The following is a 17,305-nucleotide window of genomic DNA, read 5'->3' on the forward strand; positions in this document are numbered from 1 at the left end:
CAAAAACAGAAACAAAATAACACTCCAAACAAATAAAGAAGAACAGGGGTACTTGTGGCACCTTAGAGACTAACAAATTTATTAGAGCATAAGTTTTCGTGGACTACAGCCCACTTCTTCGGATGCATATAAAAAAAACAAATAAAAACGTCTTGCATTTTAGCTGGAAGTGCAAGTCATAAAATAGTCATGCGAACAGAATACCAAATAGATTTGTGAATTTTCAAGTTAAGTAGAAAACCAAAATTTGGAACAAAATAGGGCACTGGACAACTTTCAAAACTGATATTTTCATTTATCATGTGTTGAGCACTTTGCTGACAACCTGGACCACATTAAAAGAGAGAATTTTAAAGCAAAAAAAGTGCTTTTCTACTTAACAGCTAGAAATGTTATGTAAGGAATTTAGGATCACCTATTATTTAGAGATGGATTTTGAAGCCTTATCCAGAGGTGTAAGTTGAAGATAAGGCTAAAGTTAGTCTTCAAATTCCCTTGCTTTTGTCATTATGAAACTGATTTTACTGAATTATTTACCCAGTGGAGAAGGTTTGGATCCAGATATCAGAGACTGGAGTTCTCATATGATTTTTGTTCACTATTATTTATATTTCAGTAGCCCCTATTGGCCTCAGCCTGCTTGGGGTCCCATTGTGCTAGGTACTGTACATACATAGGCCCTGATCCTGTACAGACTTAAGCATATGCTTATTTTATGCCCTGGGAGTAGACCCACTGACTTGAATGGGACTACTCAGTATGTAAAATTGAGCGCTTGTATAATTTTTTACAGGATTGAGGCCATAGAAAATGATTGTACCTATCCCAAAGAGCTTATAATCTAAATGCCTGCCTTTAATTTTATTAGACTCTGTAAAAATATTACCCACAAGGATTTTTAAATACATAGTTTATAACAATGGCTCTCAACCTTTCCAGACTACTGTACCCCTTTCAGGAGTCTGATTTGTCTTGTGTACCCCCAAGTTTCACCCCACTTAAAATCTACTTGCTTACAAAATCAGACATAAAAATACAAGTGTCACAGCACACTATTACTGAAAATTGCTTACTCTCTCATTTTTACCATATAATTACAAAATCAATTTGAATATAAATATTGTAATTACATTTCAGTGTATAGTATACAGAGCAGTATAAACAAGACATTTTAGTTTGTACTGATTTCGCTAGTGCTTTTTATGTAGGCTGTTGTAAAACTATGCCAATATCTAGATAAATTGATGTACCCCCTGGAAGACCTCTGTGTACCCCCAGGGATACGTGCACCCTTGGTTGAGAACCACTGGTTTATAATATATGCATGCTACGTTTGATTTATTTCCTAATTGAATAGGAATGTAAAATGCACATTGTGCCAATAAACCACACATATGTACAATTGCTTCATGATGTTTCAATACCCTTTCCTTAAAAACTTTGGGCGGGCGAGGGGGAAGAGAATACTTCTGGGCTTAGATGTTTTACGCAAAGGAATTTTTACAGCAGAATTAGGAATCCCCGGAAAACAAGGCTTGAAATGAAAAGACTCTTGGATTTGTGTGTCGTTTAAAACTCTTTAACCATTAAATCAGCAACTTTGATCTTGAAACATGCATGATGACATTAGACCTATGTATAATTTATATACAATAGAATATGGCTACACACAACAGTTGAGTGATTTTTTTTTAAAGAGAATAATGAAATATAATTGATACTAAAAAATAATTGCCTAATTTAGTTTTGAATAAAAGAAGCTATTTTAATGGTCCAGAACACACCTTAGTCAAATTGTAGGTACAAGTCAACAAGGATTGAACGGACGTGACATTTTCTGCCTTTAGGTATTTGTACAACAAGGTTACGGGTTACTGGTGGGAAGCTTCCACTAACATTGCCTGATTTGTAATTGGTCTTTAGGTTGACAAGGGATTTAAGGTTCTACTGTTGTTAATCTGCAAGCATTAAATTCCCTTAAATGCTTTTTCTGTTGAAAAAGGCATATCTCAAAAGGCTTAATATTATAAACTAATAAGCCATTTTGAAATAGAATCGTTTCCATCTTACAGTGAACAACACATAACATTCTTTAATGGCTGAATGTTTTAAAATATTTTTCTAGATGAGAATTTTGTATGTTAGATTCAGAGAAAGTAAGTGTTGGTGCTAAATCAGAGGCATATTTCTGATAATTTAAAGCAGATCTAATGTATTTGCAATTTTTTCTTTGCCTTTGCAAATAAGAAATGCACTGGGCAAAAAATAGAGCTATGACTCTATATTTAAAGGTTTAACATTTTAATCATTCACTAGATGATGTTTTATAATCTTGCTGACTACGTAGGTTACTATAGGTCTTTTAATGAAGAATTCCTGAACTGTCCTTTTCTGATGGTTACCACTTGTGACAATTTCCCCACCAGGAACAGCATGTCTAAAAGCATGTGCATCCAAATGTGTAACTATGGTGTTGAGTCACTAAGAAATAAGGATGGCAAATGGAGTTCTTTCCACCAAAGTTTTTTTTTGACTTAACTGAATACTAGGGAGAAGAGAAACATGTGAAATGGATCCTTAAAATTCCACATGACCAAATAGTTATCTGAGCTAAAAGCTTATTAGCCCTGGAGCCTACTGTCATAATTCAGATGAATTTTGTTCTAGTAAGAAACTGACATATTTAAGATTGCTATAAAGACTTGAATGCAGTGTTGTTGTAGTTGTGTAGGTTCCAGGGTATAAGAGAGACAAAGTTGGTTCAATAAAAGATATTACCTCACCCACCTCATCACTAGAAAGACTTGTTCATTCACCTCTTATCTCTTCAGATGAATAAGTGATATTTTTGTCTGGACATTTAAGTGTTTTGTAATTTGCATATTACAGTAAAAAACTGAGAAGAAACCTCATTAAAGTCTTTGAAAAATTGAGAAATAAGGAATCTTTTTAATAAAGACCTGAGTGTTGTACAGGGCAACTGCTAACTTATGGAGAAGTATTCTTTGTGTCTTGCTTCCTGACCTGCTTCTAGAATCCAAATTTGTATTGGAAAGTTATCATTTGTGGTTTCACTGTATCAATTCACCATCTTTGCATTATTTTTAAAAGGTACTGTATTGATAGTACTCAGAGTGCAATCATTGGCAGTGAAAGCTTCTTTTCTTCTTCTCCCTCAGTGTTACTCAACTCACACGTGGAACAGACAACTCTAGAGTGAAAGGTTAGTTCAGCCTACATGCATATTCAATCTTTTAGCATCTGAGACTGCCCACAAAGGTGCTAATAGTGGTGGATTTTGTCTTTGTTCTCTCTACCAATGTTATTAGATAGTAACTACTTTCTGACCCTACCATTCTGAATCAGATTTGAACCAATGACTTGGAGGTGCGGCATCTTGATTATTTCTGCTGTACTTCCGCTTTCTACTGAAATGTCCTTAAATGTGTTAATGCTTGAAATATTTTCATAATGAAATTACATCTTTATAGACAATGACTGGTAAAATGGCTTGCTTAGATTCTGACTGTTAACATAATATATGTTGAAGTAAATTGAAGTCTGAGTCTCTTGCATTGTGTGTGTGTTTTTGCTAAGAAATACATTTTTTGGTCTATTCTGGCAAGTAAGAGGAGACCGCCTTCCAATATACCTGCTTTGTTTGTTCCCATCATTTAAAAAAACAATACAAATAATGTATTCTGTAGATTTTCTTCTCTGTCCTAGTTTTATGGCAGGTTTAGATTTATGAACTTCTGTGGTTTAGCTCCCCAGTGTGGATGCTGGGTTGATCCCTCTCTTCTAGTTTCATTCAGGCAATGAATAACTATTCAGGACAAAGTGATTTTTGGCATCCACTTTCCAGGTTCCCCAATCTTTTCCTATTTTACATTGAGGCACTATCTTCTAAGCTTCAACCACAAGTGTCATGGAAGACAGCACCAGCAAAACAAACACACAACCACTTTATGTAATGTAAGAATATACACTGACTTCAGGGGCTCCTTCCAGATATTCCTCCCAGGGCATGTGTGGTTGCAATGCCTAGTTAAGCGGCTGCTCAGTAGTTCTCTGACCCAGCTGCCTGCTTGTAGGAGTTGACCCAAATGTGGTAGCCTTACCGCCTGTTCCCTTTTGAAATTCTCCTTAGTGAAATAATAGCATCATAGGATTGAAAGCTGAGCAACAGAGATCACAAAGGTTTTGTTGTTGTTGTACTGGTTAAAAGTAACACCTCTTTAAGGTCAGTGACTATATTTTGGAGAAAATTTAGTATCCCTGCCCCTTCAGTTTAGGTGTGATAGTTAATAATATACATCTTCTGAGACATGCTTTCGGTCTTTCAACAAGATCAGAGTTGGCATTGGTTTTATTTCTAAGGTGTAAAAGGTTGGGTTTAAAAACAAAAAATACCCCCAACCCCCTAACACTGTCCTATTTTAGTGTCATAAAGGAGGGTTTAAAAAAAAAAGGCATAAATTCAATTTTTTAAAAAACTCTCTTGTAGGTAATACTCCCCAAGCTTCAGTAAATGTATTCACTTTCATTTCCAGATCATAGCCTTTCTCTCTCTCTGTGGATATTGCTTGTGTCATGACTCATGTTGGCTGACTTTGTCAAATTGGGAGTGGATTTTGGAGTGTGTTATATCCAGCTAAACTGTGGGTTATCTAGAAGAATCAATTTAAAAAAAATTATTTCCATAACTGAGGTGGATTTTTTTGTAGCTCAGTAATGATGTTCCAAAACAGAGTGACATTGACATGGGAAGTGCATTAGTTTTGCAAAAATTCTGTACTTCCAGATTTGTAATGTTAAGCCTATGCCTTCCTGTTTAATGTTGGAGCTCATTGTTTGTTGCCATTGCTAATCTTCCGTGGTTTAGAATGAAGACTATTGAATGAGACTACAGTACTTATGAAATTGAGAATTTTCTTTTCTATAACTTGTCTAATATTTGTCCAAATTTATTTGACTTCAGTATTCAAATTATAAATACTTTAATGGTTCTCTGCTTCTTAGATGATAATAAAACTATTTTATGGCTGTGGCACTAGTATCTTGGGTCCCCTATTCTTGTTTTTGCAATATCTCTAGGGACATGGAACAGTCTTTGACTGAGTGTCCCAAGTACCCTCCCTATATCTTACTACAGGTATAGTTTCCTTTCCTTGTCAGTGAAATTCTCAAGTAAACCTAAGATCAAAATTATCTTACAATGAAACTTATGGGTGAAAATGCTGTAGTGATGATTAATTATTATTATTAACATTTTTAAAAACAAACTTAGATTTTGTATAGAGTTATATGTAGTCTACTTCTGGGTATTAGTGTAGTCAGAAAGTATAAATTTGTAGCTAGATTTAAGATAGTATTCAACTTGGGTCCGAGCGCTGAAGTGTGTGTTGTTCCATCATATCTCCTCTGTTATCTGGCCTATCCTAGAAATCATATCTGTTACTAGTAATGGGTGTAGGCTGTGGGTCCAGTATTGATTCTCTAAAACAGTTTAACTGTAATGTAGTCCAGGACAAACCATTCAGTTCTGTTTCAGAAAGCTGCACTTAAGACTTCTTCAAGCATCTTTTTCATTTCAGAAAACTGATTAAACTAAACACCAGTTTGTCCTGAGCTATGCTTTTCTAGTGTAGACTTGGCCTCTTAATGAAACTATCCACCTGTGTCACGCATAATCTCCTTTTCACGTTTTTAAGACTTTTTGAAGTAAAGGTACAGGTCTTTTCATTAATATTCCAGTCTCGAAATTCTTTTTTCATTAGTATATTGATAATGAGGATTGTTCACATCCTATTCCTGCATTCAGTGCCTCCTCACTAATCCCGGTACAATACTGGGGTGTATTCCATTCAATATGGAATAAAACTAGATCTTTGTTTTCTTTAATTAATAGGTCATTTCCCCATTTTTCTGTCCTTTAATGTATTATTTCAAAAGTTTCTTGAACCTGCATAGGTGGTAACTTTTTCATTGTGTACAGGTTGGGCAGAATAAAGTTAATTTTATATGTTGTTAACCTCATCTCTGAGGAGGCCTCGTGGCTGTGTTGATTTTGAATGCAGGAATTAAGGCATCTTCTTTTTCAATCCCAGTTTAGGTGATTTAGATTTCTGTAATTCCTGTCTGTCACATTTCTTGATGGATAGTGTTCAACCTGTGATACAATGTAAAAAATCCCAAGGGTTAAGAGAATTTCTGCCTAGAAACCATTTAACAAGTCTCTTGTTTCTTATCTACATAGTCACAAATCCTGTTCACTCTTACTTGGCTCCTGATTTTGCATTGTGTGCTTTACATGTTTCCAAAGCAGATTGCCAACTCTGCAGGGTGCTTATTTGCCATTAGGAATTTGATCCATTAAATCTTACACTTTAAAGTACTATTATCAAAACATAACTGTGGCAAGAATTTATAATGTCTGTTAAATATTATAACAGTAATGGTCACTCATGCAACACTGACCACATACGCTTAATTTGATGTCTTGGTAGATCACTTATTTTTTTAACTGCCTCGTTGGAAAGATCAAGAGAGCCATGCTGCTCATACATTTTTGTTCATGTAATCTTATTAAAGTACTCATCTGCTTTTGTGCCTTTTCTGCACTATCCTCTTGGTGATTGGATGGCAATGGAACATTTCTTAGTTTACCATTTAGTCCTTTTATCTGTATGTATTTCAAGCTCCTGCTCCCTTGGGATAGAGATTCACTTTTTTTTCTCTTTGCAGTTACTCGGTCAACTCTGCTTCTAAGTTCAACACATTCTTGACTCTTTGTTTCATTTCTGATATCTTCCTTCCTCCTTCCTTTGAAACACTTTTTGGAAGTCTTAACTTAAATCACATTTGTCTGAATTTTCTAGTATCCAAATTGTGTCCCTCTACTTGATCTCTGTTAAAACAGTATTGTTTTAGTTTCTCCCTTAAGTTTAATAGACTTAACCATTTTTCTTTCTCTGACTATTGTGTTAGTAAGAGAGAGAGAGGAAAAGTAGCATTTGGAGTAATCAGTTAATTATATAAATATTAATCATTGATTGTGTACATTCTTTTGAACTGTCATTGTCAGCTGTTTGAGAACTCCAAAAGAGTTTCTTGACCACTTAATCACATAATTGTTAGCCATTTTCAGATTCTAAATTTTCATAAACTGTATTAACTAATGCAGATGTCTCCCAGGGGCTTTCTGAACATCTGCAACCATTCCTTTTGTCAGGTGTGATTAGATAACTTAAGGACCTTTCAAACTAATACATTTAGTCAAAATGTATGTACTAAATTCCCTTTGTGAAATTACTTCCTTAAGTTTTTAAAAAATTTAAAAAAGCTCAAACAAACAAGCTCAATGATGACTTCCTTGGAGAAAATGAGAATAAACACCTCACAGCCTACCTTATTAATGCATGGCTTAAGACAATGGGTAGATAATTCTGGCTGATTTGGTTTGATAGGTACAGTAAAATTTACAGACTATTCCAAAAGAGTAATTTATAACTATTGTATTTGGAAAACTTCTGTGTTTTTGCTTATCAGAATTTCCTAGATTCTGGCATTTCTAGCAATTTAACTTTAGTTAATGATATCTGTACACAAGATTTAAGAGACACACAACTCAGTAGTAATATGAAGCTTTTTAGGAGAACAGGTGAATGCAGGAACAATAGTTGTGTGTGCCAGTTTCACTGATATTACTTTTCAGAAACTAAAACCTACTTTGTGGATAGCAGTGGTGGAGAGTCTACCTTTTCCTGCACCTTTGTTGAAGTGCGCACTCCAACCCATCAGCAGATGACTTAGTTCTTGGCTTTGCTGGCTCCTTCAGAGCAGCTCCATAGAACTGAAAAGCGACTTTTCGATTTGTGTTGCAGCAATGGTATGTACACAGTAAAAAGAAAAAAAACATGGGATGGCCTCCTGTTTTCATTTAAAAATAAAAATCCATGATTGTTAAGGATTGGGAATTTGGAAACTCTTTGCCAGAAGGAGGGTATGAGAAGCTTCCCTTTCAGTAAATAAGGCAAGGAGTGTGTATAGAGAAAATTTTAAAGCTCCCATTCCCTTCCCATTGCTGACAGGGAGAAGGGTATGAAAGAATGGGAAAATGAGTGAAGTTCTCAGATGAGCCACAGAACCCATATTCTTACCTATTAACGTGGAACTTGGGTAGTGGAGTTTACTGAGTTTTTCTGTACTATTTAAACTACAGTTGGTAATGTATAGGCTTGGAAGGATTAGATTTTTATAGGCAAATGTCAGTAAACATTGATTTCACGCACAAACCAACTAAAAAATATTTCCATTGATGATCAAAATTTATAGGTAGGCAACATAAGAAAAATGTTTTTTAAAAAACTAGAGTTTGATTTAAGGATATTTAGGCTTGTATATTTTGTTATGTGATGTTGACAGTGTGTTTTAACTGTTATGAAGCTTTCACTTTCTGAATCTGAATGTCTACCGTTATTGAATAATTCTAACCCTCCATAATTTCCTGTGTCGGTGAGAATTTAAATTGATAAACATTGAAAACAGTTGTTAAAAATAAGCATTGATGATATCCATCAAAATTATTTTTAAAAATTTAGTTCTGCCAAGCCTAGTAATACAGCAGTGATAAAACTCTAGTTACTGTGATACTGTACTTATTTATGAAAATTAAGTTTTTCTCTTGTAAGAAATGGAGCTAAAAAAAGAAATTATGGCATACCTGTGGTGTGCAGAGAACTACCAATCCATTGTAATTGTATAGGAGCAACTGATATTACAAGTCAATGCATAGTCTAAAAAGTACCCCAGAAGAGGCAAACTAAAAATGAATTTAAGAATAGCTTATCTCTACTTTATATTTGTAAATAAAAGTTAATGTAACTTAGTACTTTTGAGTATTTCTGGGAAGGACTTGTATTCCTACTGAGGTTGAAAGTCCAATGCAGAGCAAACAAAACAAACTGGTTCATGCTCTGCACTTTCAGCTATGTTAGCAAGTGGTTTCACTTCTGAAGTCTCTTCAGTAAGAAATATATTTTTAAGTGCACAAATTATATACACTTCATCTTAATTACTGTTTTTTATTAATTAGCTTATACATATACCAGTTGATGTTAGTTAGATTAGATAGTATGTCTTCCAAAAGTTACATGCATCATGTTGAGTCAGTCTTTCTGTATGGCTGATGGGGATTTAGCCTGGGTCTTTCAAAGGTAATACCAGGCTTTTTTGAATGGTCATCTATATTGGAGTGTCTTCTGACTTATATTACCATACCTTCAAGAATAATTTACAATAACTAAATAGCATTTCATTATGTGACATTTTATACAATTATAGTTTGGTTTAGTTTACATTATGCACCTCTACCCCGATATAAGGTGACCCGATGTAACATGAATTCAGATATAACGCGGTAAAGCAGTGCTCCAGGGGGCGGGGCTGCACACTCTAGTGGATCAAAGCAAGTTCGATATAATGCGGTTTCACCTATAACACGGTAAGATTTTTTGGCTCCCAAGGACAGCGTTATATCGGGGTAGAGGTGTACAAGCTATTTTTTGGTTAGTTGATTGAAAATATTTTGAAATGAATTTTTCTTATTCACTTTCTGGCACAAAGCCTGATTTAGTGAAATACTACTTTATTCTGTTAATGTAGACATGTCACTTCATTATCAATGAATATTTAAATTACTTGTCATGTATAGAGTGCTTTCTATCTGAGCATCTTAGAGTCTTACAAATGATGAACCAAGTTGTTATAAGAATGGCCATTCTGGGTCAGACCAGTGGTCCATCTAGCCCAGTATCCTGCCTTCTGTGAGTGGTCAGTGCCTGATGTTTCAGAGGGAATGAACAGAACAGGGCAGTTTCAAGTGATCCATCCCCTGTCTTGTAGTCCCAGCTTCCGGTGGTCAGAGGTTTAGGTATACCTAGAGCATGGAGTTGTGTCCCTGACCATCTTGGTTAACAGCCATTGATGGACCTATTCTCCATGAACTTACCTAATTCTTTTTTTAACCCGGTTATACTTTTGGCCTTCACAACATCCCCTGGCAATGAGTTCCACAGGTTAAGTGTGTGTTGTGTGAAGAAGTACTTTTTGTTTGTTTGTTTTTAAACGTGCTGCCCAATAATTTAATTGAGTTACCTCTGGTTCTTGTATTATATAAACGGGTAAATACACTTCCTTATTCACTTCTCCACTCCAGTCATTTTATAGACGTCTATCATATTCTCTCTCCCCCCCTTAGTTGTCTCTTTTCTAAAATGAACAGACCCAGTCTTTTTAATTTCTCCTCATATGGAAACTGTTCCATACCTCTGATTGTTTTTGTTGCCCTTCGCTGTACTTTTTCAAATTCTAATATATATATTTTTTAGATAGGGAGACCAGAACTACATGCAATGTTCAAGATGTGGGGACTACCATGGATTAATATAGTTGCATTATGATGTTTTCTTATCTATCCCTTTCTTAATGGTTCCTAACATTGTTAACTTTTTTCAGTGCTGCAGTACATTGAGCAGACATTTCAGAGAACTCTAAGATCTTTCTCAAATGGCAACAGCTAATTTAGACCCCATCATTTTGTATGTATAGTTGGAATTATTTTTTCCAATATGTGTTGCTTTATACTTCTCAACATTGAATTTCATTTACCATTTTGTTCCCCAGTCACCTACGTTAGTGAGATCCCTTTTGTAACTCTCTAAGTAAATATTATTTATAAATATTGTTTATGTAGGAGCACTCCCACTTTAATCTTTTACTTAGCAGCCTAAATTAGGACCTGTCTCCTATCTTTCTCTGTGTCACTGATACCTAGCTGTACTACATACGCTTATCATCACCCAGCGTAAGTGAAGTAATGAATGTTATTTCTATTTTAAAGATGGGATATAGGGGCACAGATTGGTTAAATGGCTTTCCTAAAATCGCAGTACATGTCTGTGGATGAGCCAGGAACAGAATTCAGACCTCTGGATTCTCCATCCTGTGGGTGAAGCACTAGACCCTGTTTTCTTTTGTAACATCTAAAGGACATAGTGCAGTATACTGTCAAATATGGAAATCTGAGCTATGACTTAGAACAGGGGTGGGCAAACTACGGCCCACAGGCCAGATTGCCATCACTGTGGCGCCGCAGGCCCCGTTCTGCTCCGGGAAGCGGCCGGCACCACGTCCCTGCAGCCCCGGGAGGGGAGGGGGGGAGAGAGAGGGCTGAGCGCGCTGTCCTTGCTTGTGGGTACCTCCCTCGAAGCTCCCATCAGCCACGGTTCCCCGTTCCTGGCAAATGGGAGCTTCGGAGGAGGTACCCACAGGCAAGGGCAGCACGCTCAGACCTCTGCGCCCTCCCTCCCCCCAGGGGCCGCAGGGACTTGGTGCCGGCCGCTTCACGGAGTGGAGTGGCACGGGGCCAGGGACAGGGCAGGCAGGCAGGGAGCCTGCCCTGGCCCCAGTGTGCGCCACTGCCACTCCGGAGTTGGTCTAGGTAAGTGACACTGGGCTGGAGCCCATACCCTGAACCACTTCTGCACCCCAACTCCCTGCCTTGAGCCCCCTGCCTGCACCCCAACCCCCTGCCCTGAGCCCCTGGCCGCACCTCGCATCCCTCCTGCACCTCAACCGCCTGCCCTAAGCCCCCTCCCGCACTCTGCACCCCTCCCTGCACCACTGCCCTGAGCCCCCTCCCACACTGTGCACCCCCTTCCCTGAGCCCTCTTGTATACCCCACACCCGTTCTTTGCCCCAACCCCTTTCCCTGAGCCCCTTCCTGCACACGGCACCCCCTCCCACACCCTGCACTCCCTTCTGCACCCCAGTCCCCTGCCCCAGCCCTACATTCAATTTCTCCACCCAGATGTGGCCTTCGGGCCAAAAAGTTTGCCCACCCTGACTTAGAAGAATTAGTCATTGTACTACCTAGATTTAAAAATGCAAGAGGTAAACTTGAAGTATTCTTTATTTTTTCACCACCATACACAGGTGCCAGCTCCCTACTCTTCCCCTTCACCCTGCCTCCCAGTGACTTTTGCATGCTGCAGAACAGCTGATCATGGCAGACAGGAGGGCCTGGGGCGGGGGAGCTGGCTGTAGGTGGGTGCTAAGCACCCACTAATTTTTTTCTGTAGGGTGCTCTAGGGCTGGAGCACCCACAGAGTTGGCACCTATGCCACCATATAAAAAACTCTCCTTCTTGAATTATTTACTTAAATCAAGCTGCACTGTATTGTAAAGTTTGACATAACCTTTAAGTGGTATGTCTGGATTGCAAAATTATATTTGCAAGTTGTTTTGAGATATTTGTTTTATTGTGGTAATACAAACAAACTACATCTGGATTTTGTGAAAGGCAGAAATCCACAGAGCATGGATATATTTATTGGGCTTCTTGCTGGTTAAGCTACTTTACAGTGATGATCTTCAGAAACTTACTTTAAAACTAGGGTTTTATTTACAGCAGAACTGAAAATCTGCTACTCTTGCTGTCCTCTGCCTTTTCATTCTAACATACAATATTAGAATAGGAATTAGGAATATCTTTTTTCCTTTTATGTAAATTAGGCCTTAAATTTGGAGTTTGTGTGAGGAGAGCCAACAAAAGTATTGTGTTACGTGCTCTAATCTATCTTACAACTGATGGTGCAGATGTATTCCTCATAATGTGGCTTTTTTATAGTTCTAGAAGTCTCAGCTGAACAAAACCTGTGGTTTGGCAGAAGAATCATCGATCCATTTTTGGATTTCACTAACTGTTCAAATATAGATATATGCCTGACTGAAAGTGATCAAAAATGGCAGGACTGTTTAAAAGGTTTCCTGGACTACTGAGATTGGGGAAGAGGGGGGGGAGAGGGAAATCTTAATGACTCTTGTTTAGAGGTAGCAGTAAGATTCTAAAATGCTTTTCTGGCAGAATGAGGTTAGAGAAAAATGTAAAATAAAACTCTCTGAAATCATGCTGAATGGTACTCCATTTCTCATTCTTGTGTTTTACAAAGTTAGAGATGCACATAAAATAAGAAGAAGAACAGGAGTACTTGTGGCACCTTAGAGACTAACAAATTTATTAGAGCATAAGCTTTCGTGGACTACAGCCCACTTCTTCGGATGCATATAGAATGGAACATATAATGAGGAGATATATATACACACATACAGAGAGCATAAACAGGTGGGAGTTGTCTTACCAACTCTGAGAGGCCAATTAATTAAGAGAAAAAAAAAAACTTTTGAAGTGATAATCAAGCTAGCCGAGTACAGACAGTGTGATAAGAAGTGTGAGAGTACTTAGAAGGGGAGATAGAGTCAACGTTTGTAATGGCTCAGCCATTCCCAGTCCTTATTCAAACCGGAGTTGATTGTGTCTAGTTTGCATATCAATTCTAGCTCTGCAGTCTCTCTTTGGAGTCTGTTTTTGAAGTTTTTCTGTTGTAATATAGCCACCCGCAGGTCTGTCACTGAATGACCAGACAGGTTAAAGTGTTCTCCCACTGGTTTTTGAGTATTTTGATTCCTGATGTCAGATTTGTGTCCATTAATTCTTTTGCGTAGAGACTGTCCGGTTTGGCCAATGTACATGGCAGAGGGGCATTGCTGGCACATGATGGCATATATCACATTGGTAGATGTGCAGGTGAACGAGCCCCTGATGGTATGGCTGATAAGAAATAATACACATGAAGATTTAAAAAATAGTGAAATGCAGAACTAGTAGCACTTTGCTATATAGTCAGTCTCTCTCTCAGCAAGTCTGAAGTGTTTGCAAACCCACGGAAATGGTGTTTATTAAAAAAAAACAAAAAAAAACCCTTAAAGTTCAGTTTTAAAAATTGATATGGTTCTATTGCCCTTATTTGTAAAAGCTTGTTTAACTGAAACCTACACTTTGGCTCAAATTTAATCTGCCATGCCCTTTTATTTCAAAGGAGTCTGCTAGGAGCTTGTGTATGCACCCTTGTGAGAGCTGGTCTCAACAAATGTCTTGAAGTAGATAGGTATCTTAGTTGGCTTTAAAAATGATTCACCAGTTTGAATGCACCATCTATTTATCTATAGATAGAGAGCTATAAAAGCAAGTTTGTAACATCATACAGATTTTTCAGGAAAACCCTACAGAATCCACAGTTATGCAGAAATATACTAAGCACTCCTGATCTTAATCAGTTATATGTTCTCCTTAAAAGCTACTCCTCACGAAGAGTCTATGGTATGGTTAAAATCAATAAACAGATGGCTATGTTGTGGGAAAGGAGGACTTTACATTCTCTAGAATTTAGACCCACTAACTGCTTCAAACATGATGGGACATATTGCTAAGCAAATCCACTCTTAATTTTCTTCAGTATTTGGGAATTGACTGTTAAAATATGAATAATCCTCAGCGGGCATAATATATTTAAAATGTCTTTGACCCCAAAAGCCTTACTTCTTCCAAGGAGAGGGTCAAGGTGGGTGAGATAGTATCTTTTATTGGACCAACTTCTGCTGGTGAGAGACAAGCTTTCAAGCCACACAAAGCTCTTCTTCAGGAAAGCCATTAGCAGTTTTCTTTATTTCTATACTTCTGATGAGCAAGCCCCAAAGGTCTTTTTCAAGCACTCAAAGTTAGTGATGAATACTTTGTACCAATGTGATCTTACATATGGATCCCATGAACAGTTCCTCAATCAGTTAAATGTTCAACAGTTAGTGAAATATTAAATTGTAGTAATTCCTTCACTTCTGTGGCACCTATCATTATAGGATCTCAGGGTGCTTCATAAGTAATGAATTAAGCCTCACGACACACCCATGAAGTGGCATTTTCCCCGTCTGTCTGTCTCTCTCTCATGTGCATGCTCATTGGTTTGGTGACATTAGTTGTAGTTTCCAATATAAAAGAATGGATTGCATGAAGGTCATCATCTGTAAAAGGTGCCCATCTGTAATTATGGGGAAACGAGAAATTCACTGGACCTTTATGCCTCAAAGTCCCACAAAGCAACAAAGTGTCCTGTGGCACCTTAAAGACTAACAGATGTATTGGAGCATAAGCTTTCGTGAGTGAATACATGTGTCTGACGAAGTGGGTATTCACCCACGAAAGCTTATGCTCCAATACATCTGTTAGTCTTTAAGGTGCCACAGGACTCTGTTGCTTTTTTTACAGATTCAGATTAACACGGCTACCCCTCTGATACTTGACACCAAAGTCCCACAAGTCTCTCAGAGTTGGAAACCTAAATCAGTTTTCCTTCCTCCGAGTCTTGTGCTCTAACCATAAGTCCCTCCTTTGGTAGATGTAAGTTAACTTACTTTCAGATTCATGATGAGGTTGAGCTCATCTCTTCCTGGGGTTCATATTCACTTAACAGTATTAGAGAAGTTATTATGGTCTCTTGGCACTTAAATACAAAATACATTCTCCCAAATTTGCCCTGAGTTTATTTGGGTGAAATGCTGTTGAGCTGATGAGCATATTGCAGGTGCGTTGCTTGGCAAGGGTCTCTCTCTTTCAGGAGAGACACTGTGTAATGAGGATAGAGCCTATTTTTTAATCCCTATTACATTAACCCCCTATTACATTAACCCCCCTTATTTACTTTTAAATAAAATGTGTATATACTAGCTCTTCCTAAAGTGAGAAATTTCTGTCAAGAACTGTGCCTGGGAACAGTTCAGTATCAAGTTCTGATGGAATGCTGTGTGCAGGTTTTCAGTTCTAAGGTGCAATGCTATAACTGTTAATAGAAGCATGGTTCACACTATGACAATTCTAGGGTTGTCAGTGTTCCCATTATAGGTCTCTCTTTTTTTAGCATTTATGTAGCTTCTTGTTAGAGCGAAGGTTTGCTATTGTCTGAATTTGATCTTCCTCAAGCTGGAAATAATTTTTATCCAGACTTTAAAAACTTGTTTACTCATATCCTGGGACCAACGTGGCTACTACAACTCTTCTAGAGGAAAGCGACTGGCTGAGCTCTCTAGAGATTCTGGGTACTTACTTGCACATAGGTGCATTTCTCAACTACTGGAAAGATATTATTTCTAGTAAAGGACAAGCACTATTAATTTTCTTTCTTGACTTTTGAGTTGGTTTTGTTGGTGTTCATGAAATGGGTGGTGGCAGTTGTTGTGTACCTGCACAAGCTGGGAAGGCATACCTTTCACCTGCTTAGATAGCCAGCTGATCAAGATCACTCACCCACACCACTGTGGATCATGTCAAAAGATCAATTTGTCAACACCATGGTGAGTTGCTATGGTTCATCATAAACTACCAAAAGTCCTAATTTGTCTCCAGTAAGTGGAGTACATAGAAACTTTGCTAGACACAGCTTGATTCCAGTCCTTCCAGACTTGGGACAGGATTCAAGACGTCAGTCTGGCTGAAAGGAGAAGAATAAGCCCCTAGGTGACAGCTCACTCTATGCTTCAAATATAGGAGCTCATGGATGCAACAGGCATGTCCATATAAATGGACTCTTGAAATCCCAGTGGAAGCAAGCCTCAGAGTGGACACTTACATTGGATCCAGAGAATGGATAGCCTAGTGGCAGTCCAGGGAAAATTTACCATTAGGAATGAGTCCTCCTACCAAACTGTAGTGATTGTGGATGCATCCAAATGCATGGAGAGCCAGGGAACTCTGTCTTTCAAACAATAGCAGTTGCACAAAAATGGTCTTGATATGAGGGTGGACACATACATAAGGGCTTTCAGAAAGATGGCATTTCAAAAATTAAGACTACCATGTTCCACATAAACACTCAAGGGAGGTGCACCAGACTTTGGAAGTCCTGCAGGTGTGAGACTGGAATCTATTCCACAAGGCATTTATAGTCACCACATATCTGGCAAGGAAAGAAAATAAGACCACAGATAGATTAAGCTGATCAGTGATACAATGTCAATATGAACCTAACTTAAAAGGAGCTACCTAGTCTACATTTAGCTAGTTCATGATCGACCAAAATAGTTGAGTGTTCGACTTCGCTCTTTAATAGTTAGAATCTAGCTGTTTTTGTGCAATTAAGTGGATCCACTCTGACCTGTATGCACCGTACTGAATAGTTGTCTTGGCCACCAAGATCACTGAGTTTTGCTTGTACACATCAGATCTTCTTTCATTGTGAAGGGCACCAGAGTGCTTTGCCACTCATATATATACAAGAAATCAGTTTTCCGCTCATGGCACTGTGGACAGCTAGCACTAGCAAGTGATGCCTTCCTTCTCTCTACATCCTTTCACCAGTTCCTCTGTTAGCAAAAGTACAAGCAAAACTCAGTGATCTTGGTGGCCAAGACAACT

At 38.0% G+C, this 17,305-nt stretch overlaps 1 protein-coding gene across 3 annotated transcripts in view; it reads left to right on the forward strand.

The window, feature by feature from the left end:
• The window catches only part of RAPH1 (Ras association (RalGDS/AF-6) and pleckstrin homology domains 1), a 158,097-nt gene that overhangs the window by 3,504 nt on the left and 137,288 nt on the right, over positions 1–17,305 (forward strand). For 2 of the 3 annotated variants that reach the window (XM_054044186.1, XM_054044189.1), the window contains exon 2: positions 3,180–3,223. The exons of the other annotated variant lie outside the window; for it this stretch is intronic. The gene's annotated coding sequence lies outside the window, so the exon portion shown is untranslated. The remainder of the gene's footprint in view (positions 1–3,179; positions 3,224–17,305) is intronic. 3 annotated transcript variants of the gene reach the window in all.

The sequence above is a fragment of the Malaclemys terrapin genome, chromosome 11 (genome assembly GCF_027887155.1).
Source record: "Malaclemys terrapin pileata isolate rMalTer1 chromosome 11, rMalTer1.hap1, whole genome shotgun sequence".
In the NCBI taxonomy this organism is placed as follows: Eukaryota; Metazoa; Chordata; order Testudines; family Emydidae; genus Malaclemys; species Malaclemys terrapin.